The following is a 19,966-nucleotide window of genomic DNA, read 5'->3' as shown; positions in this document are numbered from 1 at the left end:
TCGAGTTTCGAGCCTACCCGGTGGTGGTGCGGCGCTTTTTTTCTTTGGGCTGATAGCTTTGAAGATATGTTCTGATGGTGGTGAGAGTGGAGCAGGACTGTCTCCGTGGTGCAATTGGCTAGCGCGATCGGCTGTTAACCGAAATGTTGGAGTTTCGAGCCCACCCTGTGGTGGTGCGGCGCTTTTTTTTCTTTGGGGTGATAGCTTTGAAAATATGTTGTGATGGTGGTGAGAGTGGAGCACGACTGTCTCCGTGGCGCAATTGGCTAGCGCGATCGGCTGTTAATCGAAAGGTTGGAGTTTCGAGCCCTCCCGGGAGTGGTGTGTTGCTTTTTCTTTGCGCTGATAGCTTTGAAGATATGTTCTGAAGGTGGTGAGAGTGGAGCACGACTGTATCCGTGGCGCAATTGTCTAGCGCGGTCAGCTGTTAACCGAAAAGTTGGAGGCTCGAGCCCACCCGGTGGTGGTGCGGCGCTTTTTTTCTTTGGGCTGATAGCCTTGAAGATATGTTCTGATGGTGGTGAGAGTGGAGCAAGACTGTCTCCGTGGCGCAATTGGCTAGCACGTTCGGCTGTTAACCGAAAGGTCGGAGTTTCGAGCCCACCCGGTGGTGGTGCGGCGCTTTTTTTCTTTGGGCTGATAGCTTTGAAGATATGTTCTGATGGTGGTGAGAGGAGAGCAGGACTGTCTCCGTGGCGCGATTGGCTAGCGCGATCGACTGTTAACCAAAAAGTTGGAAGTTCGAGCCCTGCCGGGAGTGGTGTTTTGGTTTTTTCGTTGCGCTGATAGCTTTGAAGATATGTTTTGATGGTGGTGAGAGTGGAGCACTACTGTCTCCGTGGCGCAATTGGCTAGCGCGATCGGCTGTTAACCGAAAGTTTGGAGGTTCGAGCCCTCCCGGGAGTGGTGTATTGCTTTTTTATTTGCGCTGATAGCTTTGAGAATATGTTCTGATGGTGGTGAGTGTGGAGCTCGACTGTCTCCATGGCGCAATCGGCTAGCGCGATCGGCTGTTAACCGAAAAGTTGGAGTTTCGAGCCCACCCGGTGGTGGTGCGGCGCTTTTTTTTTCTTTGGGCTGATAGCTTTGAAGATATGTTCTGATGGTGTTGAGAGTGGAGCACGACTGTCTGCGTGGCGCAATTGGCTAGCACGATCGGCCGTTAACCGAAAGGTTGGAGGTTCGAGCCCACCCGGTGGTGGTGCAGCGCTTTTTTTTCTTTGGGGTGATAGCTTTGAAGATATGTTCTGATGGTGTTGAGAGTGAAGCAAGACTGTCTCCGTGGCGCAATTGGCTAGCGCAATCAGCTGTTAACCGAAAGGGTTGAGTTTCGAGCCCACCCGGTGGTGGTGCGGCGCTTTTTTTTCTTTAGGCTGATAGCTTTGAAGATATGTTCTGATGGTGGTGAGAGTGCAGCAGGACTGTCTCCGTGGCGCAATTGGCTAGCGCGATCGGCTGTTAGCCAAAAAGTTGGAGGTTCGAGCCCTCCCGGGAGTGTTGTTTTGCTTTTTTCTTTGCGCTGATAGCTTTGAAGATAGGTTCTGATGGTGGTGAGAGTGGAGCACGACTGTCTCCGCGGCGCAATTGGCTAGCGCGATCGGCTGTTAACCGAAAGGTTGGAGTTTCGAGCCCACCCGGTGGTGGTGCGGCGCTTTTTTTTCTTTGCGGGTATAAGATTTGAAGATATGTTCTGATGGTGGTGAGAGTGGAGCAGGACAGTCTCCGTGGCGCAATTGGCTAACGCGATCGGCTGTTAACCGATAGGTTGGAGTTTCGAGCCCTCCCGGGAGTGGTGTGTTGCTTTTTTCTTTGCGCTGATAGCTTTGAAGTTATGTTCTGATGGTGGTGAGAGTGGAGCACGATCGTCTCCGTGGCGCAGTTGGCTAGCGCGATCGGCTGTTAACCGAAAAGTTGCAGTTTCGAGCCCACCTGGTGGTGGTTCGGCGCTTTTTTCTTTTTTTCTTTGGGCTGATAGCTTTGAAGATATGTTCTGATGGTGGTGAGAGTGGAGCAGGAGTGTCACCGTAACGCAATCGGCTAGCGCGGTCGGCTGTTAACCAAAAAATTGGAGGTTCGAGCCCACCCAGTGGTGGTGCGGCGCTTTTTTTCTTTGGGCTGATAGCTTTGAATATATGTTGTGATGGTGGTGAGAGTGGAGCAGAACTGTCTCCGTGGCGCAATTGGCTAGCGCGATCGGCTGTTAACCGAAAGGTTGGAGTTGCGAGCCCTCTCGGGAGTGGTGTGTTGCTTTTTTCTTTGCGCTGATAGCTTTGAAGATATGTTCTGATGTTGGTGAAAGTGGGGCCCGACTGTCTCCGTGGCGCGATTGGCTAGCGCGATCGGCTGTTAACCAAAAAGTTGGAAGTTCGAGCCCTGCCGGGAGTGGTGTTTTGCTTTTTTCTTTGCGCTGATAGCTTTGATGATATGTTCTGATGGTGGTGAGAGTGGAGCACTACTTTCTCCGTGGCGCAATTGGCTAGCGCGATCGGCTGTTAACCGAAAGTTTGGAGGTTCGAGCCCTCCTGGGAGTGGTGTGTTCCTTTTTTCTTTGTGCTGATAGCTTTCAGGATATGTTCTGATGATGGTGAGTGTGGAGCACGTCTGTCTCCGTGGCGCAATCGGCTAGCGCGATCGGCTGTTAACCAAAAGGTTAGAGTTTCGAGCCCTCCCGGGAGTGGTGTGTTGCTTTTTTTCTTTGCGCTGATAGCTTTGAAGATATGTTCTGATGGTGGTGAAAGTGGAGCACTGCTGTCTCCGTGGCGCAATTGGCTAGAGCAATCGGCTTTTAACCGAAAAGTTGGAGGTTCGAGCCCTCCCGGGAGTGGTGTGTTGCTCTTTTCTTTGCGCTGATAGCTTTGAAGATATGTTCTGATGGTGGTGACACTGGAGCAGGACTGTCTCCGTGGCGCAATTGGCTAGCGCGATCGGCTGTTAACCGAAAGGTTCGAGTTTCGAGCCTACCCGGTGGTGGTGCGGCGCTTTTTTTCTTTGGGCTGATAGCTTTGAAGATATGTTCTGATGGTGGTGAGAGTGGAGCAGGACTGTCTCCGTGGTGCAATTGGCTAGCGCGATCGGCTGTTAACCGAAATGTTGGAGTTTCGAGCCCACCCTGTGGTGGTGCGGCGCTTTTTTTTCTTTGGGGTGATAGCTTTGAAAATATGTTGTGATGGTGGTGAGAGTGGAGCACGACTGTCTCCGTGGCGCAATTGGCTAGCGCGATCGGCTGTTAATCGAAAGGTTGGAGTTTCGAGCCCTCCCGGGAGTGGTGTGTTGCTTTTTCTTTGCGCTGATAGCTTTGAAGATATGTTCTGAAGGTGGTGAGAGTGGAGCACGACTGTATCCGTGGCGCAATTGTCTAGCGCGGTCAGCTGTTAACCGAAAAGTTGGAGGCTCGAGCCCACCCGGTGGTGGTGCGGCGCTTTTTTTCTTTGGGCTGATAGCCTTGAAGATATGTTCTGATGGTGGTGAGAGTGGAGCAAGACTGTCTCCGTGGCGCAATTGGCTAGCACGTTCGGCTGTTAACCGAAAGGTCGGAGTTTCGAGCCCACCCGGTGGTGGTGCGGCGCTTTTTTTCTTTGGGCTGATAGCTTTGAAGATATGTTCTGATGGTGGTGAGAGGAGAGCAGGACTGTCTCCGTGGCGCGATTGGCTAGCGCGATCGACTGTTAACCAAAAAGTTGGAAGTTCGAGCCCTGCCGGGAGTGGTGTTTTGGTTTTTTCGTTGCGCTGATAGCTTTGAAGATATGTTTTGATGGTGGTGAGAGTGGAGCACTACTGTCTCCGTGGCGCAATTGGCTAGCGCGATCGGCTGTTAACCGAAAGTTTGGAGGTTCGAGCCCTCCCGGGAGTGGTGTATTGCTTTTTTATTTGCGCTGATAGCTTTGAGAATATGTTCTGATGGTGGTGAGTGTGGAGCTCGACTGTCTCCATGGCGCAATCGGCTAGCGCGATCGGCTGTTAACCGAAAAGTTGGAGTTTCGAGCCCACCCGGTGGTGGTGCGGCGCTTTTTTTTTCTTTGGGCTGATAGCTTTGAAGATATGTTCTGATGGTGTTGAGAGTGGAGCACGACTGTCTGCGTGGCGCAATTGGCTAGCACGATCGGCCGTTAACCGAAAGGTTGGAGGTTCGAGCCCACCCGGTGGTGGTGCAGCGCTTTTTTTTCTTTGGGGTGATAGCTTTGAAGATATGTTCTGATGGTGTTGAGAGTGAAGCAAGACTGTCTCCGTGGCGCAATTGGCTAGCGCAATCAGCTGTTAACCGAAAGGGTTGAGTTTCGAGCCCACCCGGTGGTGGTGCGGCGCTTTTTTTTCTTTAGGCTGATAGCTTTGAAGATATGTTCTGATGGTGGTGAGAGTGCAGCAGGACTGTCTCCGTGGCGCAATTGGCTAGCGCGATCGGCTGTTAGCCAAAAAGTTGGAGGTTCGAGCCCTCCCGGGAGTGTTGTTTTGCTTTTTTCTTTGCGCTGATAGCTTTGAAGATAGGTTCTGATGGTGGTGAGAGTGGAGCACGACTGTCTCCGCGGCGCAATTGGCTAGCGCGATCGGCTGTTAACCGAAAGGTTGGAGTTTCGAGCCCACCCGGTGGTGGTGCGGCGCTTTTTTTTCTTTGCGGGTATAAGATTTGAAGATATGTTCTGATGGTGGTGAGAGTGGAGCAGGACAGTCTCCGTGGCGCAATTGGCTAACGCGATCGGCTGTTAACCGATAGGTTGGAGTTTCGAGCCCTCCCGGGAGTGGTGTGTTGCTTTTTTCTTTGCGCTGATAGCTTTGAAGTTATGTTCTGATGGTGGTGAGAGTGGAGCACGATCGTCTCCGTGGCGCAGTTGGCTAGCGCGATCGGCTGTTAACCGAAAAGTTGCAGTTTCGAGCCCACCTGGTGGTGGTTCGGCGCTTTTTTCTTTTTTTCTTTGGGCTGATAGCTTTGAAGATATGTTCTGATGGTGGTGAGAGTGGAGCAGGAGTGTCACCGTAACGCAATCGGCTAGCGCGGTCGGCTGTTAACCAAAAAATTGGAGGTTCGAGCCCACCCAGTGGTGGTGCGGCGCTTTTTTTCTTTGGGCTGATAGCTTTGAAGATATGTTCTGATGGTGGTGAGTGTGGAGCAGGACTGTCTTCGTGGCCCAAATGGCTAGCGCGATCGGCTGTTATCCGAAAGGTTGGAGGTTCGAGCCCACCCAGTGGTGGTGCGGCGCTTTTTTTCTTTGGGCTGATAGCTTTGAAGATATGTTCTGATGGTGTTGAGAGTGGAGCTCGACTGTCTCCGTGGCGCAATTGGCTAGCGCGATCGGCTGTTAACCGAAAGGTTGGAGGTTCGAGCCCACCCGGTGGTGGTGCAGCGCTTTTTTTTTCTTTGGGCTGATAGCTTTGAAGATATGTTCTGATGGTGGTGAGAGTGGAGCAAGACTGTCTTCGTGGCGCAATTGGCTGGCGCGATCAGCTGTTAACCGAAAGGTTGGAGTTTCGAGCCCACCCGGTGGTGGTGCGGCGCTTTTTTTTCTTTGGGCTGATAGCTTTGAAGATATGTTCTGATGGTAGTGAGAGTGGTGCAGGACTGTCTCTGTGGCCCAAATGGCTAGCGCGATCGGCTGTTATCCGAAAGGTTGGAGGTTCGAGCCCACCCAGTGGTGGTGCGGCGCTTTTTTTCTTTGGGCTGATAGCTTTGAAGATATGTTCTGATGGTGGTGAGTGTGGAGCAGGACTGTCTCCGTGGCGCAATTGGCTAGCGTGATCGGCTGTTAACCGAAAGGTTGGAGTTTCGAGCCAACCCTGTGGTGGTGCGGCGCTTTTTTTTCTTTGGGCTGATAGCTTTGAATATATGTTGTGATGGTGGTGAGAGTGGAGCAGAACTGTCTCCGTGGCGCAATTGGCTAGCGCGATCGGCTGTTAACCGAAAGGTTGGAGTTGCGAGCCCTCTCGGGAGTGGTGTGTTGCTTTTTTCTTTGCGCTGATAGCTTTGAAGATATGTTCTGATGTTGGTGAAAGTGGGGCCCGACTGTCTCCGTGGCGCGATTGGCTAGCGCGATCGGCTGTTAACCAAAAAGTTGGAAGTTCGAGCCCTGCCGGGAGTGGTGTTTTGCTTTTTTCTTTGCGCTGATAGCTTTGATGATATGTTCTGATGGTGGTGAGAGTGGAGCACTACTTTCTCCGTGGCGCAATTGGCTAGCGCGATCGGCTGTTAACCGAAAGTTTGGAGGTTCGAGCCCTCCTGGGAGTGGTGTGTTCCTTTTTTCTTTGTGCTGATAGCTTTCAGGATATGTTCTGATGATGGTGAGTGTGGAGCACGTCTGTCTCCGTGGCGCAATCGGCTAGCGCGATCGGCTGTTAACCAAAAGGTTAGAGTTTCGAGCCCTCCCGGGAGTGGTGTGTTGCTTTTTTTCTTTGCGCTGATAGCTTTGAAGATATGTTCTGATGGTGGTGAAAGTGGAGCACTGCTGTCTCCGTGGCGCAATTGGCTAGAGCAATCGGCTTTTAACCGAAAAGTTGGAGGTTCGAGCCCTCCCGGGAGTGGTGTGTTGCTCTTTTCTTTGCGCTGATAGCTTTGAAGATATGTTCTGATGGTGGTGACACTGGAGCAGGACTGTCTCCGTGGCGCAATTGGCTAGCGCGATCGGCTGTTAACCGAAAGGTTCGAGTTTCGAGCCTACCCGGTGGTGGTGCGGCGCTTTTTTTCTTTGGGCTGATAGCTTTGAAGATATGTTCTGATGGTGGTGAGAGTGGAGCAGGACTGTCTCCGTGGTGCAATTGGCTAGCGCGATCGGCTGTTAACCGAAATGTTGGAGTTTCGAGCCCACCCTGTGGTGGTGCGGCGCTTTTTTTTCTTTGGGGTGATAGCTTTGAAAATATGTTGTGATGGTGGTGAGAGTGGAGCACGACTGTCTCCGTGGCGCAATTGGCTAGCGCGATCGGCTGTTAATCGAAAGGTTGGAGTTTCGAGCCCTCCCGGGAGTGGTGTGTTGCTTTTTCTTTGCGCTGATAGCTTTGAAGATATGTTCTGAAGGTGGTGAGAGTGGAGCACGACTGTATCCGTGGCGCAATTGTCTAGCGCGGTCAGCTGTTAACCGAAAAGTTGGAGGCTCGAGCCCACCCGGTGGTGGTGCGGCGCTTTTTTTCTTTGGGCTGATAGCCTTGAAGATATGTTCTGATGGTGGTGAGAGTGGAGCAAGACTGTCTCCGTGGCGCAATTGGCTAGCACGTTCGGCTGTTAACCGAAAGGTCGGAGTTTCGAGCCCACCCGGTGGTGGTGCGGCGCTTTTTTTCTTTGGGCTGATAGCTTTGAAGATATGTTCTGATGGTGGTGAGAGGAGAGCAGGACTGTCTCCGTGGCGCGATTGGCTAGCGCGATCGACTGTTAACCAAAAAGTTGGAAGTTCGAGCCCTGCCGGGAGTGGTGTTTTGGTTTTTTCGTTGCGCTGATAGCTTTGAAGATATGTTTTGATGGTGGTGAGAGTGGAGCACTACTGTCTCCGTGGCGCAATTGGCTAGCGCGATCGGCTGTTAACCGAAAGTTTGGAGGTTCGAGCCCTCCCGGGAGTGGTGTATTGCTTTTTTATTTGCGCTGATAGCTTTGAGAATATGTTCTGATGGTGGTGAGTGTGGAGCTCGACTGTCTCCATGGCGCAATCGGCTAGCGCGATCGGCTGTTAACCGAAAAGTTGGAGTTTCGAGCCCACCCGGTGGTGGTGCGGCGCTTTTTTTTTCTTTGGGCTGATAGCTTTGAAGATATGTTCTGATGGTGTTGAGAGTGGAGCACGACTGTCTGCGTGGCGCAATTGGCTAGCACGATCGGCCGTTAACCGAAAGGTTGGAGGTTCGAGCCCACCCGGTGGTGGTGCAGCGCTTTTTTTTCTTTGGGGTGATAGCTTTGAAGATATGTTCTGATGGTGTTGAGAGTGAAGCAAGACTGTCTCCGTGGCGCAATTGGCTAGCGCAATCAGCTGTTAACCGAAAGGGTTGAGTTTCGAGCCCACCCGGTGGTGGTGCGGCGCTTTTTTTTCTTTAGGCTGATAGCTTTGAAGATATGTTCTGATGGTGGTGAGAGTGCAGCAGGACTGTCTCCGTGGCGCAATTGGCTAGCGCGATCGGCTGTTAGCCAAAAAGTTGGAGGTTCGAGCCCTCCCGGGAGTGTTGTTTTGCTTTTTTCTTTGCGCTGATAGCTTTGAAGATAGGTTCTGATGGTGGTGAGAGTGGAGCACGACTGTCTCCGCGGCGCAATTGGCTAGCGCGATCGGCTGTTAACCGAAAGGTTGGAGTTTCGAGCCCACCCGGTGGTGGTGCGGCGCTTTTTTTTCTTTGCGGGTATAAGATTTGAAGATATGTTCTGATGGTGGTGAGAGTGGAGCAGGACAGTCTCCGTGGCGCAATTGGCTAACGCGATCGGCTGTTAACCGATAGGTTGGAGTTTCGAGCCCTCCCGGGAGTGGTGTGTTGCTTTTTTCTTTGCGCTGATAGCTTTGAAGTTATGTTCTGATGGTGGTGAGAGTGGAGCACGATCGTCTCCGTGGCGCAGTTGGCTAGCGCGATCGGCTGTTAACCGAAAAGTTGCAGTTTCGAGCCCACCTGGTGGTGGTTCGGCGCTTTTTTCTTTTTTTCTTTGGGCTGATAGCTTTGAAGATATGTTCTGATGGTGGTGAGAGTGGAGCAGGAGTGTCACCGTAACGCAATCGGCTAGCGCGGTCGGCTGTTAACCAAAAAATTGGAGGTTCGAGCCCACCCAGTGGTGGTGCGGCGCTTTTTTTCTTTGGGCTGATAGCTTTGAAGATATGTTCTGATGGTGGTGAGTGTGGAGCAGGACTGTCTTCGTGGCCCAAATGGCTAGCGCGATCGGCTGTTATCCGAAAGGTTGGAGGTTCGAGCCCACCCAGTGGTGGTGCGGCGCTTTTTTTCTTTGGGCTGATAGCTTTGAAGATATGTTCTGATGGTGGTGAGTGTGGAGCAGGACTGTCTCCGTGGCGCAATTGGCTAGCGTGATCGGCTGTTAACCGAAAGGTTGGAGTTTCGAGCCAACCCTGTGGTGGTGCGGCGCTTTTTTTTCTTTGGGCTGATAGCTTTGAATATATGTTCTGATGGTGGTGAGAGTGGAGCAGAACCGTCTCCGTGGCGCAATTGGCTAGCGCGATCGGCTGTTAACCGAAAGGTTGGAGTTGCGAGCCCTCTCGGGAGTGGTGTGTTGCTTTTTTCTTTGCGCTGATAGCTTTGAAGATATGTTCTGATGGTGGTGAGAGTGGAGCACTACTGTCTCCGTGGCGCAATTGGCTAGCGTGATCGGCTGTTAACCGAAAGTTTGGAGGTTCGAGCCCTCCCGGGAGTGGTGTGTTGCTTTTTTCTTTGCGCTGATAGCTTTGAGGATATGTTCTGATGGTGGTGAGTGTGGAGCACGACTGTCTCCGTGGCGCAATCGGCTAGCGCGATCGGCTGTTAACCAAAAGGTTGGAGATTCGGGCCCTCCAGGGAGTGGTGTGTTGCTTTTTTTCTTTGCGCTGATAGCTTTGAAGATATGTTCTGGTGGTGGTGAAAGTGGAGCACTACTGTCTCCGTGGCGCAATTGGCTAGCGCGATCGGCTTTTAACCGAAAAGTTGGAGGTTCGAGCCCTCCCGGGAGTGGTGTGTTGCTCTTTTCTTTGCGCTGATAGCTTTGAAGATATGTTCTGATGGTGGTGAGAGTGGAGCAGGACTGTCTCCGTGGCGCAATTGGCTAGCGCGATCGGATGTTAACCAAAAAATTGGAGGTTCGAGCCCACCCAGTGGTGATGCGGCGCTTTTTTTCTTTGGGCTGATAGCTTTGAAGATATGTTCTGATGGTGGTGAGTGTGGAGCAGGACTGTCTTCGTGGCCCAAATGGCTAGCGCGATCGGCTGTTATCCGAAAGGTTGGAGGTTCGAGCCCACCCAGTGGTGGTGCGGCGCTTTTTTTCTTTGGGCTGATAGCTTTGAAGATATGTTCTGATGGTGGTGAGTGTGGAGCAGGACTGTCTCCGTGGCGCAATTGGCTAGCGTGATCGGCTGTTAACCGAAAGGTTGGAGTTTCGAGCCAACCCTGTGGTGGTGCGGCGCTTTTTTTTCTTAGGGCTGATAGCTTTGAATATATGTTCTGATGGTGGTGAGAGTGGAGCAGAAGTGTCTCCGTGGCGCAATTGGCTAGCGCGATCGGCTGTTAACCGAAAGGTTGGAGTTGCGAGCCCTCACGGGAGTGGTGTGTTGCTTTTTTCTTTGCGCTGATAGCTTGGAAGATATGTTCTGATGGTGGTGAGAGTGGAGCACTACTGTCTCCGTGGCGCAATTGGCTAGCGCGATCGGCTGTTAACCGAAGGTTTGGAGGTTCGAGCCCTCCCGGGAGTGGTGTGTTGCTTTTTTCTTTGCGCTGATAGCTTTGAGGATATGTTCTGATGGTGGTGAGTGTGGAGCACGACTGTCTCCGTGGCGCAATCGGCTAGCGCGATCGGCTGTTAACCGATAGGTTGGAGTTTCGAGCCCTCCCGGGAGTGGTGTGTTGCTTTTTTCTTTGCGCTGATAGCTTTGAAGATATGTCCTGAAGGTGGTGAGAGTGGAGCACGACTGTCTCCGTGGCGCAATTGGCTAGCGCGATCAGCTGTTAACCGAAAAGTTGGAGCTTCGAGCCCTCCCGGGAGTGGTGTGTTGCTTTTTTCTTTGCGCTTATAGCTTTGAAGATATGTTCTGATGGTGGTGAGAGTGGAGCACGACTGTCTCCGTGGCGCAATTGGCTAGCGCGATCGGCTGTTAGCCGAAAGGTTGGAGGTTCGAGCCCACCCGATGGTGGTGCAGCGCTTTTTTTTTGGGCTGATAGCTTTGAAGATATGTTCTGATGGTGGTGAGAGTGGAGCAAGACTGTCTCCGTGGCGCAATTGGCTCGCGCGATCAGCTGTTAACCGAAAGGTTGGAGTTTCGAGCCCACCCTGTGGTGGTGCGGCGCTTTTTTTTCTTTATGCTGATAGCTTTGAAGATATGTTCTGATGGTGGTGAGAGTGGAGCAGGACTGTCTCCGTGGCGCATTTGGCTAGCGCGATCGGCTGTTAACCAAAAAGTTGGAGGTTCGAGCCCTCCTGGGAGTGATGTTTTGCTTTTTTCTTTGCGCTGATAGCTTTGAAGATATGTTCTGATGGTGGTGAGAGTGGAGCACGACTGTCTCCGTGGCGCAATTGGCTAGCGCGATCGGCTGTTAACCGAAAGGTTGGAGTTTCGAGCCCACCCGGTGGTGGTGCGGCGCTTTTTTTTCTTTGGGCTGATAGCTTTGAAGATATGTTCTGATGGTGGTGAGAGTGGAGCAAGACTGTCTCCGTGGCGCAATTGGCTAGCACGTTCGGCTGTTAACCGAAAGGTCGGAGTTTCGAGCCCACCCGGTGGTGGTGCGGCGCTTTTTTTCTTTGGGTTGATAGCTTTGAAGATATGTTCTGATGGTGGTGAGAGGAGAGCAGGACTGTCTCCGTGGCGCGATTGGCTAGCGCGATCGACTGTTAACCAAAAAGTTGGAAGTTCGAGCCCTGCCGGGAGTGGTGTTTTGGTTTTTTCGTTGCGCTGATAGCTTTGAAGATATGTTTTGATGGTGGTGAGAGTGGAGCACTACTGTCTCCGTGGCGCAATTGGCTAGCGCGATCGGCTGTTAACCGAAAGTTTGGAGGTTCGAGCCCTCCCGGGAGTGGTGTATTGCTTTTTTATTTGCGCTGATAGCTTTGAGAATATGTTCTGATGGTGGTGAGTGTGGAGGTCGACTGTCTCCATGGCGCAATCGGCTAGCGCGATCGGCTGTTAACCGAAAAGTTGGAGTTTCGAGCCCACCCGGTGGTGGTGCGGCGCTTTTTTTTTCTTTGGGCTGATAGCTTTGAAGATATGTTCTGATGGTGTTGAGAGTGGAGCACGACTGTCTGCGTGGCGCAATTGGCTAGCACGATCGGCCGTTAACCGAAAGGTTGGAGGTTCGAGCCCACCCGGTGGTGGTGCAGCGCTTTTTTTTTCTTTGGGGTGATAGCTTTGAAGATATGTTCTGATGGTGTTGAGAGTGAAGCAAGACTGTCTCCGTGGCGCAATTGGCTAGCGCAATCAGCTGTTAACCGAAAGGGTTGAGTTTCGAGCCCACCCGGTGGTGGTGCGGCGCTTTTTTTTCTTTAGGCTGATAGCTTTGAAGATATGTTCTGATGGTGGTGAGAGTGGAGCAGGACTGTCTCCGTGGCGCAATTGGCTAGCGCGATCGGCTGTTAGCCAAAAAGTTGGAGGTTCGAGCCCTCCCGGGAGTGTTGTTTTGCTTTTTTCTTTGCGCTGATAGCTTTGAAGATAGGTTCTGATGGTGGTGAGAGTGGAGCACGACTGTCTCCGCGGCGCAATTGGCTAGCGCGATCGGCTGTTAACCGAAAGGTTGGAGTTTCGAGCCCACCCGGTGGTGGTGCGGCGCTTTTTTTTCTTTGCGGGTATAAGATTTGAAGATATGTTCTGATGGTGGTGAGAGTGGAGCAGGACAGTCTCCGTGGCGCAATTGGCTAACGCGATCGGCTGTTAACCGATAGGTTGGAGTTTCGAGCCCTCCCGGGAGTGGTGTGTTGCTTTTTTCTTTGCGCTGATAGCTTTGAAGTTATGTTCTGATGGTGGTGAGAGTGGAGCACGATCGTCTCCGTGGCGCAGTTGGCTAGCGCGATCGGCTGTTAACCGAAAAGTTGGAGTTTCGAGCCCACCTGGTGGTGGTTCGGCGCTTTTTTCTTTTTTTCTTTGGGCTGATAGCTTTGAAGATATGTTCTGATGGTGGTGAGAGTGGAGCAGGAGTGTCACCGTAACGCAATCGGCTAGCGCGGTCGGCTGTTAACCAAAAAATTGGAGGTTCGAGCCCACCCAGTGGTGGTGCGGCGCTTTTTTTCTTTGGGCTGATAGCTTTGAAGATATGTTCTGATGTTGGTGAGTGTGGAGCAGGACTGCCTTCGTGGCCCAAATGGCTAGCGCGATCGGCTGTTATCCGAAAGGTTGGAGGTTCGAGCCCACCCAGTGGTGGTGCGGCGCTTTTTTTCTTTGGGCTGATAGCTTTGAAGATATGTTCTGATGGTGGTGAGTGTGGAGCAGGACTGTCTCCGTGGCGCAATTGGCTAGCGTGATCGGCTGTTAACCGAAAGGTTGGAGTTTCGAGCCAACCCTGTGGTGGTGCGGCGCTTTTTTTTCTTTGGGCTGATAGCTTTGAATATATGTTCTGATGGTGGTGAGAGTGGAGCAGAACTGTCTCCGTGGCGCAATTGGCTAGCGCGATCGGCTGTTAACCGAAAGGTTGGAGTTGCGAGCCCTCTCGGGAGTGGTGTGTTGCTTTTTTCTTTGCGCTGATAGCTTTGAAGATATGTTCTGATGGTGGTGAGAGTGGAGCACTACTGTCTCCGTGGCGCAATTGGCTAGCGTGATCGGCTGTTAACCGAAAGTTTGGAGGTTCGAGCCCTCCCGGGAGTGGTGTGTTGCTTTTTTCTTTGCGCTGATAGCTTTGAGGATATGTTCTGATGGTGGTGAGTGTGGAGCACGACTGTCTCCGTGGCGCAATCGGCTAGCGCGATCGGCTGTTAACCAAAAGGTTGGAGATTCGGGCCCTCCCGGGAGTGGTGTGTTGCTTTTTTCTTTGCGCTGATAGCTTTGAAGATATGTCCTGAAGGTGGTGAGAGTGGAGCACGACTGTCTCCGTGGCGCAATTGGCTAGCGCGATCAGCTGTTAACCGAAAAGTTGGAGCTTCGAGCCCTCCCGGGAGTGGTGTGTTGCTTTTTTCTTTGCGCTTATAGCTTTGAAGATATGTTCTGATGGTGGTGAGAGTGGAGCACGACTGTCTCCGTGGCGCAATTGGCTAGCGCGATCGGCTGTTAGCCGAAAGGTTGGAGGTTCGAGCCCACCCGATGGTGGTGCAGCGCTTTTTTTTGGGCTGATAGCTTTGAAGATATGTTCTGATGGTGGTGAGAGTGGAGCAAGACTGTCTCCGTGGCGCAATTGGCTCGCGCGATCAGCTGTTAACCGAAAGGTTGGAGTTTCGAGCCCACCCTGTGGTGGTGCGGCGCTTTTTTTTCTTTATGCTGATAGCTTTGAAGATATGTTCTGATGGTGGTGAGAGTGGAGCAGGACTGTCTCCGTGGCGCATTTGGCTAGCGCGATCGGCTGTTAACCAAAAAGTTGGAGGTTCGAGCCCTCCTGGGAGTGATGTTTTGCTTTTTTCTTTGCGCTGATAGCTTTGAAGATATGTTCTGATGGTGGTGAGAGTGGAGCACGACTGTCTCCGTGGCGCAATTGGCTAGCGCGATCGGCTGTTAACCGAAAGGTTGGAGTTTCGAGCCCACCCGGTGGTGGTGCGGCGCTTTTTTTTCTTTGGGCTGATAGCTTTGAAGATATGTTCTGATGGTGGTGAGAGTGGAGCAGGACTATCTCCGTGGCGCAATTGGTTAAAGCGATCGGCTGTTAACCGATAGGTTGGAGTTTCGAGCCCTCCCGGGAGTGGTGTGTTGCTTTTTTCTTTGCGCTGATAGCTTTGAAGATATGCTCTGATGGTGGTGAGATTGGAGCACGACCGTCTCCGTGGCGCAGTTGGCTAGCGCGATCGGCTGTTAACCGAAAAGTTGGAGGTTCGAGCCCTCCCGGGAGTGGTGTGTTGCATTTTTCTTTGCGCTGATAGCTTTGAAGATATGTTCTGATGGTGGTGACACTGGAGCAGGACTGTCTCCGTGGCGCAATTGGCTAGCGCGATCGGCTGTTAACCGAAAGGTTCGAGTTTCGAGCCTACCCGGTGGTGGGGCGGCGCTTTTTTTCTTTGGGCTGATAGCTTTGAAGATATGTTCTGATGGTGGTGAGAGTGGAGCAGGACTGTCTCCGTGGTGCAATTGGCTAGCGCGATCGGCTGTTAACCGAAATATTGGAGTTTCGAGCCCACCCCGTGGTGGTGCGGCGCTTTTTTTTCTATGGAATGATAGCTTTGAAGATATGTTCTGATGGTGGTGAGAGTGGAGCAGGACTGTCTCCGTGGTGCAATTGGCTAGCGCGATCGGCTGTTAACCGAAAGGTTGGAGTTTCGAGCCCACCCCGTGGTGGTGCGGCGCTTTTTTTTCTTTGGGGTGATAGCTTTGAAAATATGTTGTGATGGTGGTGTGAGTGGAGCAGGACTGTCTCCGTGGCGCAATTGGCTAGCGCGATCGGCAGTTAATCGAAAGGTTGGTGTTTCGAGTCCTCCCGGGAGTGGTGTGTTGCTTTTTTCTTTGCGCTGATAGCTTTGAAGATATGTTCTGAAGGTGGTGAGAGTGGAGCACGACTGTCTCCGTGGCGCAATTGGCTAGCGCGGTCAGCTGTTAACCGAAAAGTTGGAGGTTCGAGCCCACCGGTGGTGGTGCGGCGCTTTTTTTCTTTGGGCTGATAGCTTTGAAGATATGTTCTGATGGTGGTGAGAGTGGAGCAAGACTGTCTCCGTGGCGCAATTGGCTAGCGCGTTCGGCTGTTAACCGAAAGGTCGGAGTTTCGAGCCCACCCGGTGGTGGTGCGGCGCTTTTTTTTCTTTGGGCTGATAGCTTTGAAGATATGTTCTGATGGTGGTGAGAGGAGAGCAGGACTGTCTCCATGGCGCATTTGGCTAGCGCGATCGGCTGTTAACCAAAAAGTTGGAGGTTCGAGCCCTCCCGGGAGTGGTGTTTTGCTTTTTTCTTTGCGCTGATAGCTTTGAAGATATGTTCTGAAGGTGGTGAGAGTGGAGCACGACTGTCTCCGTGGCGCTATTGGCTAGCGCGATCGGCTGTTAACCGAAAGGTTGGAGTTTCGAGCCAACCCGGTGGTGTTGCGGCGCTTTTTTTTCTTTGGGCTGATAGCTTTGAAGATATGTTCTGATGGTGGTGAGAGTGGAGCAGGACTGTCTCCGTGGCGCAATTGGTTAAAGCGATCGGCTGTTAACCGATAGGTTGGAGTTTCGAGCCCTCCCAGGAGAGGTGTGTTGCTTTTTTCTTTGCGCTGATAGCTTTGAAGATATGCTCTGATGGTGGTGAGAGTGGAGCACGACCGTCTCCGTGGCGCAGTTGGCTAGCGCGATCGGCTGTTAACCGAAAAGTTGGAGTTTCGAGCCCACCCGGTGGTGGTGCGGCGCTTTTTTTTCTTTGGGCTGATAGCTTTGAAGATATGTTCTGATGGTGGTGAGAGTGGAGCAGGAGTGTCTCCGTAGCGCAATCGGCTAGCGCGATCGGCTGTTAACCAAAAAATTGGAGGTTCGAGCCCACCCAGTGGTGGTGCGGCACTTTTTTTCTTTGGGCTGATAGCTTTGAAGATATGTTCTGATGGTGGTGAGTGCGGAGCAGGACTGTCTCCGTGGCCCAATTGGCTAGCGTGATCGGCTGGTAACCGAAAGGTTGGAGTTTCGAGCCAACCCGGTGGTGGTGTGGCGCTTTTTTTTTCTTTGGGCTGATAGCTTTGAATATATGTTCTGATGGTGGTGAGAGTGGAGCAGGACGGTCTCCGTGGCGCAACTGACTAGCTCGATCGGCTGTTAACCGATAGGTTGGAGTTTCGAGCCCTCCCGGGAGTGGTGTGTTGCTTTTTTCTTTGCGCTGATAGCTTTGAAGATATGTTCTGAAGGTGGTGAGAGTGGAGCACGACTGTCTCCGTGGCGCAATTGGCTAACGCGATCGGCTGTTAACCGAAAAGTTGGAGGTTCGAGCCCTCCCGGGAGTGGTGTGTTGCTTTTTTCTTTGCGCTGATAGCTTTGAAGATATGTTCTGATGGTGTTGAGAGTGGAGCTCGACTGTCTCCGTGGCGCAATTGGCTAGCGCGATCGGCTGTTAACCGAAAGGTTGGAGGTTCGAGCCCACCCGGTGGTGGTGCAGCGCTTTTTTTTCTTTGGGCTGATAGCTTTGAAGATATGTTCTGATGGTGGTGAGAGTGGAGCAAGACTGTCTTCGTGGCGCAATTGGCTGGCGCGATCAGCTGTTAACCGAAAGGTTGGAGTTTCGAGCCCACCCAGTGGTGGTGCGGCGCTTTTTTTTCTTTGGGCTGATAGCTTTGAAGATATGTTCTGATGGTAGTGAGAGTGGTGCAGGACTGTCTCTGTGGCCCAAATGGCTAGCGCGATCGGCTGTTATCCGAAAGGTTGGAGGTTCGAGCCCACCCAGTGGTGGTGCGGCGCTTTTTTTCTTTGGGCTGATAGCTTTGAAGATGTGTTCTGATGGTGGTGAGTGTGGAGCAGGACTGTCTCCGTGGCGCAATTGGCTAGCGTGATCGGCTGTTAACCGAAAGGTTGGAGTTTCGAGCCAACCCTGTGGTGGTGCGGCGCTTTTTTTTTCTTTGGGCTGATAGCTTTGAATATATGTTCTGATGGTGGTGAGAGTGGAGCAGAACTGTCTCCGTGGCGCAATTGGCTAGCGCGATCGGCTGTTACCCGAAAGGTCGGAGTTGCGAGCCCTCTCCGGAGTGGTGTGTTGCTTTTTTCTTTGCGCTGATAGCTTTGAAGATATGTTCTGATGTTGGTGAAAGTGGGGCCCGACTGTCTCCGTGGCGCGACTGGCTAGCGCGATCGGCTGTTAACCAAAAAGTTGGAAGTTCGAGCCCTGCCGGGAGTGGTGTTTTGCTTTTTTCTTTGCGCTGATAGCTTTGAAGATATGTTCTGATGGTGGTGAGAGTGGAGCACTACTGTCTCCGTGGCGCAATTGGCTAGCGCGATCGGCTGTTAACCGAAAGTTTGGAGGTTCGAGCCCTCCTGGGAGTGGTGTGTTCCTTTTTTCTTTGTGCTGATAGCTTTGAGGATATGTTCTGATGATGGTGAGTGTGGAGCACGTCTGTCTCCGTGGCGCAATCGGCTAGCGCGATCGGCTGTTAACCAAAAGGTTAGAGTTTCGAGCCCTCCCGGGAGTGGTGTGTTGCTTTTTTTCTTTGCGCTGATAGCTTTGAAGATATGTTCTGATGGTGGTGAAAGTGGAGCACTGCTGTCTCCGTGGCGCAATTGGCTAGCGCAATCGGCTTTTAACCGAAAAGTTGGAGGTTCGAGCCCTCCCGGGAGTGGTGTGTTGCTCTTTTCTTTGCGCTGATAGCTTTGAAGATATGTTCTGATGGTGGTGAGAGTGGAGCAGGACTGTGTCCGCGGCGCAATTGGCTAGCGCGATCGGATGTTAACCGAAAGGTTGAAAGTTCAAGCCCACCCGGTGGTGGTGCGGCGCTTTTTTTCTTTAGGCTGACAGATTTGAAGATATGTTCTGATGGTGGTGACACTGGAGCAGGACTGTCTCCGTGGCGCAATTGGCTAGCGCGATCGGCTGTTAACCGAAAGGTTCGAGTTTCGAGCCTACCCGGTGGTGGTGCGGCGCTTTTTTTCTTTGGGCTGATAGCTTTGAAGATATGTTCTGCTGGTGGTGAGAGTGGAGCAGGACTGTCTCCGTGGTGCAATTGGCTAGCGCGATCGGCTGTTAACCGAAATGTTGGAGTTTCGAGCCCACCCCGTGGTGGTGCGGCGCTTTTTTTTTCTATGGGATGATAGCTTTGAAGATATGTTCTGATGGTGGTGAGAGTAGAGCAGGACTGTCTCCGTGGTGCAATTGGCTAGCGCGATCGGCTGTTAACCGAAAGGTTGGAGTTTCGAGCCCACCCTGTGGTGGTGCGGCGCTTTTTTTTCTTTGGGGTGATAGCTTTGAAAATATGTTGTGATGGTGGTGAGAGTGGAGCAGGACTGTCTCCGTGGCGCAATTGGCTAGCGCGATCGGCTGTTAATCGAAAGGCTGGAGTTTCGAGCCCTCCCGGGAGTGGTGTGTTGCTTTTTCTTTGCGCTGATAGCTTTGAAGATATGTTCTGAAGGTGGTGAGAGTGGAGCACGACTGTATCCGTGGCGCAATTGGCTAGCGCGGTCAGCTGTTAACCGAAAAGTTGGAGGCTCGAGCCCACCCGGTGGTGGTGCGGCGCTTTTTTTCTTTGGGCTGATAGCCTTGAAGATATGTTCTGATGGTGGTGAGAGTGGAGCAAGACTGTCTCCGTGGCGCAATTGGCTAGCACGTTCGGCTGTTAACCGAAAGGTCGGAGTTTCGAGCCCACCCGGTGGTGGTGCGGCGCTTTTCTTCTTTGGGCTGATAGCTTTGAAGATATGTTCTGATGGTGGTGAGAGGAGAGCAGGACTGTCTCCGTGGCGCGATTGGCTAGCGCGATCGACTGTTAACCAAAAAGTTGGAAGTTCGAGCCCTGCTGGGAGTGGTGTTTTGCTTTTTTCGTTGCGCTGATAGCTTTGAAGATATGTTTTGATGGTGGTGAGAGTGGAGCACTACTGTCTCCGTGGCGCAATTGGCTAGCGCGATCGGCTGTTAACCGAAAGTTTGGAGGTTCGAGCCCTCCCGGGAGTGGTGTATTGCTTTTTTATTTGCGCTGATAGCTTTGAGAATATGTTCTGATGGTGGTGAGTGTGGAGCTCGACTGTCTCCATGGCGCAATCGGCTAGCGCGATCGGCTGTTAACCGAAAAGTTGGAGTTTCGAGCCCACCCGGTGGTGGTGCGGCGCTTTTTTTTTCTTTGGGCTGATAGCTTTGAAGATATGTTCTGATGGTGTTGAGAGTGGAGCACGACTGTCTCCGTGGCGCAATTGGCTAGCACGATCGGCCGTTAACCGAAAGGTTGGAGGTTCGAGCCCACCCGGTGGTGGTGCAGCGCTTTTTTTTTCTTTGGGGTGATAGCTTTGAAGATATGTTCTGATGGTGTTGAGAGTGAAGCAAGACTGTCTCCGTGGCGCAATTGGCTAGCGCAATCAGCTGTTAACCGAAAGGGTTGAGTTTCGAGCCCACCCGGTGGTGGTGCGGCGCTTTTTTTTCTTTAGGCTGATAGCATTGAAGATATGTTCTGATGGTGGTGAGAGTGGAGCAGGACTGTCTCCGTGGCGCAATTGGCTAGCGCGATCGGCTGTTAGCCAAAAAGTTGGAGGTTCGAGCCCTCCCGGGAGTGTTGTTTTGCTTTTTTCTTTGCGCTGATAGCTTTGAAGATAGGTTCTGATGGTGGTGAGAGTGGAGCACGACTG

Source organism: Rhipicephalus microplus, chromosome 4 (genome assembly GCF_043290135.1).
Source record: "Rhipicephalus microplus isolate Deutch F79 chromosome 4, USDA_Rmic, whole genome shotgun sequence".
NCBI classification, from domain to species: Eukaryota; Metazoa; Arthropoda; class Arachnida; order Ixodida; family Ixodidae; genus Rhipicephalus; species Rhipicephalus microplus.
This window is presented reverse-complemented; position numbering follows the sequence as displayed.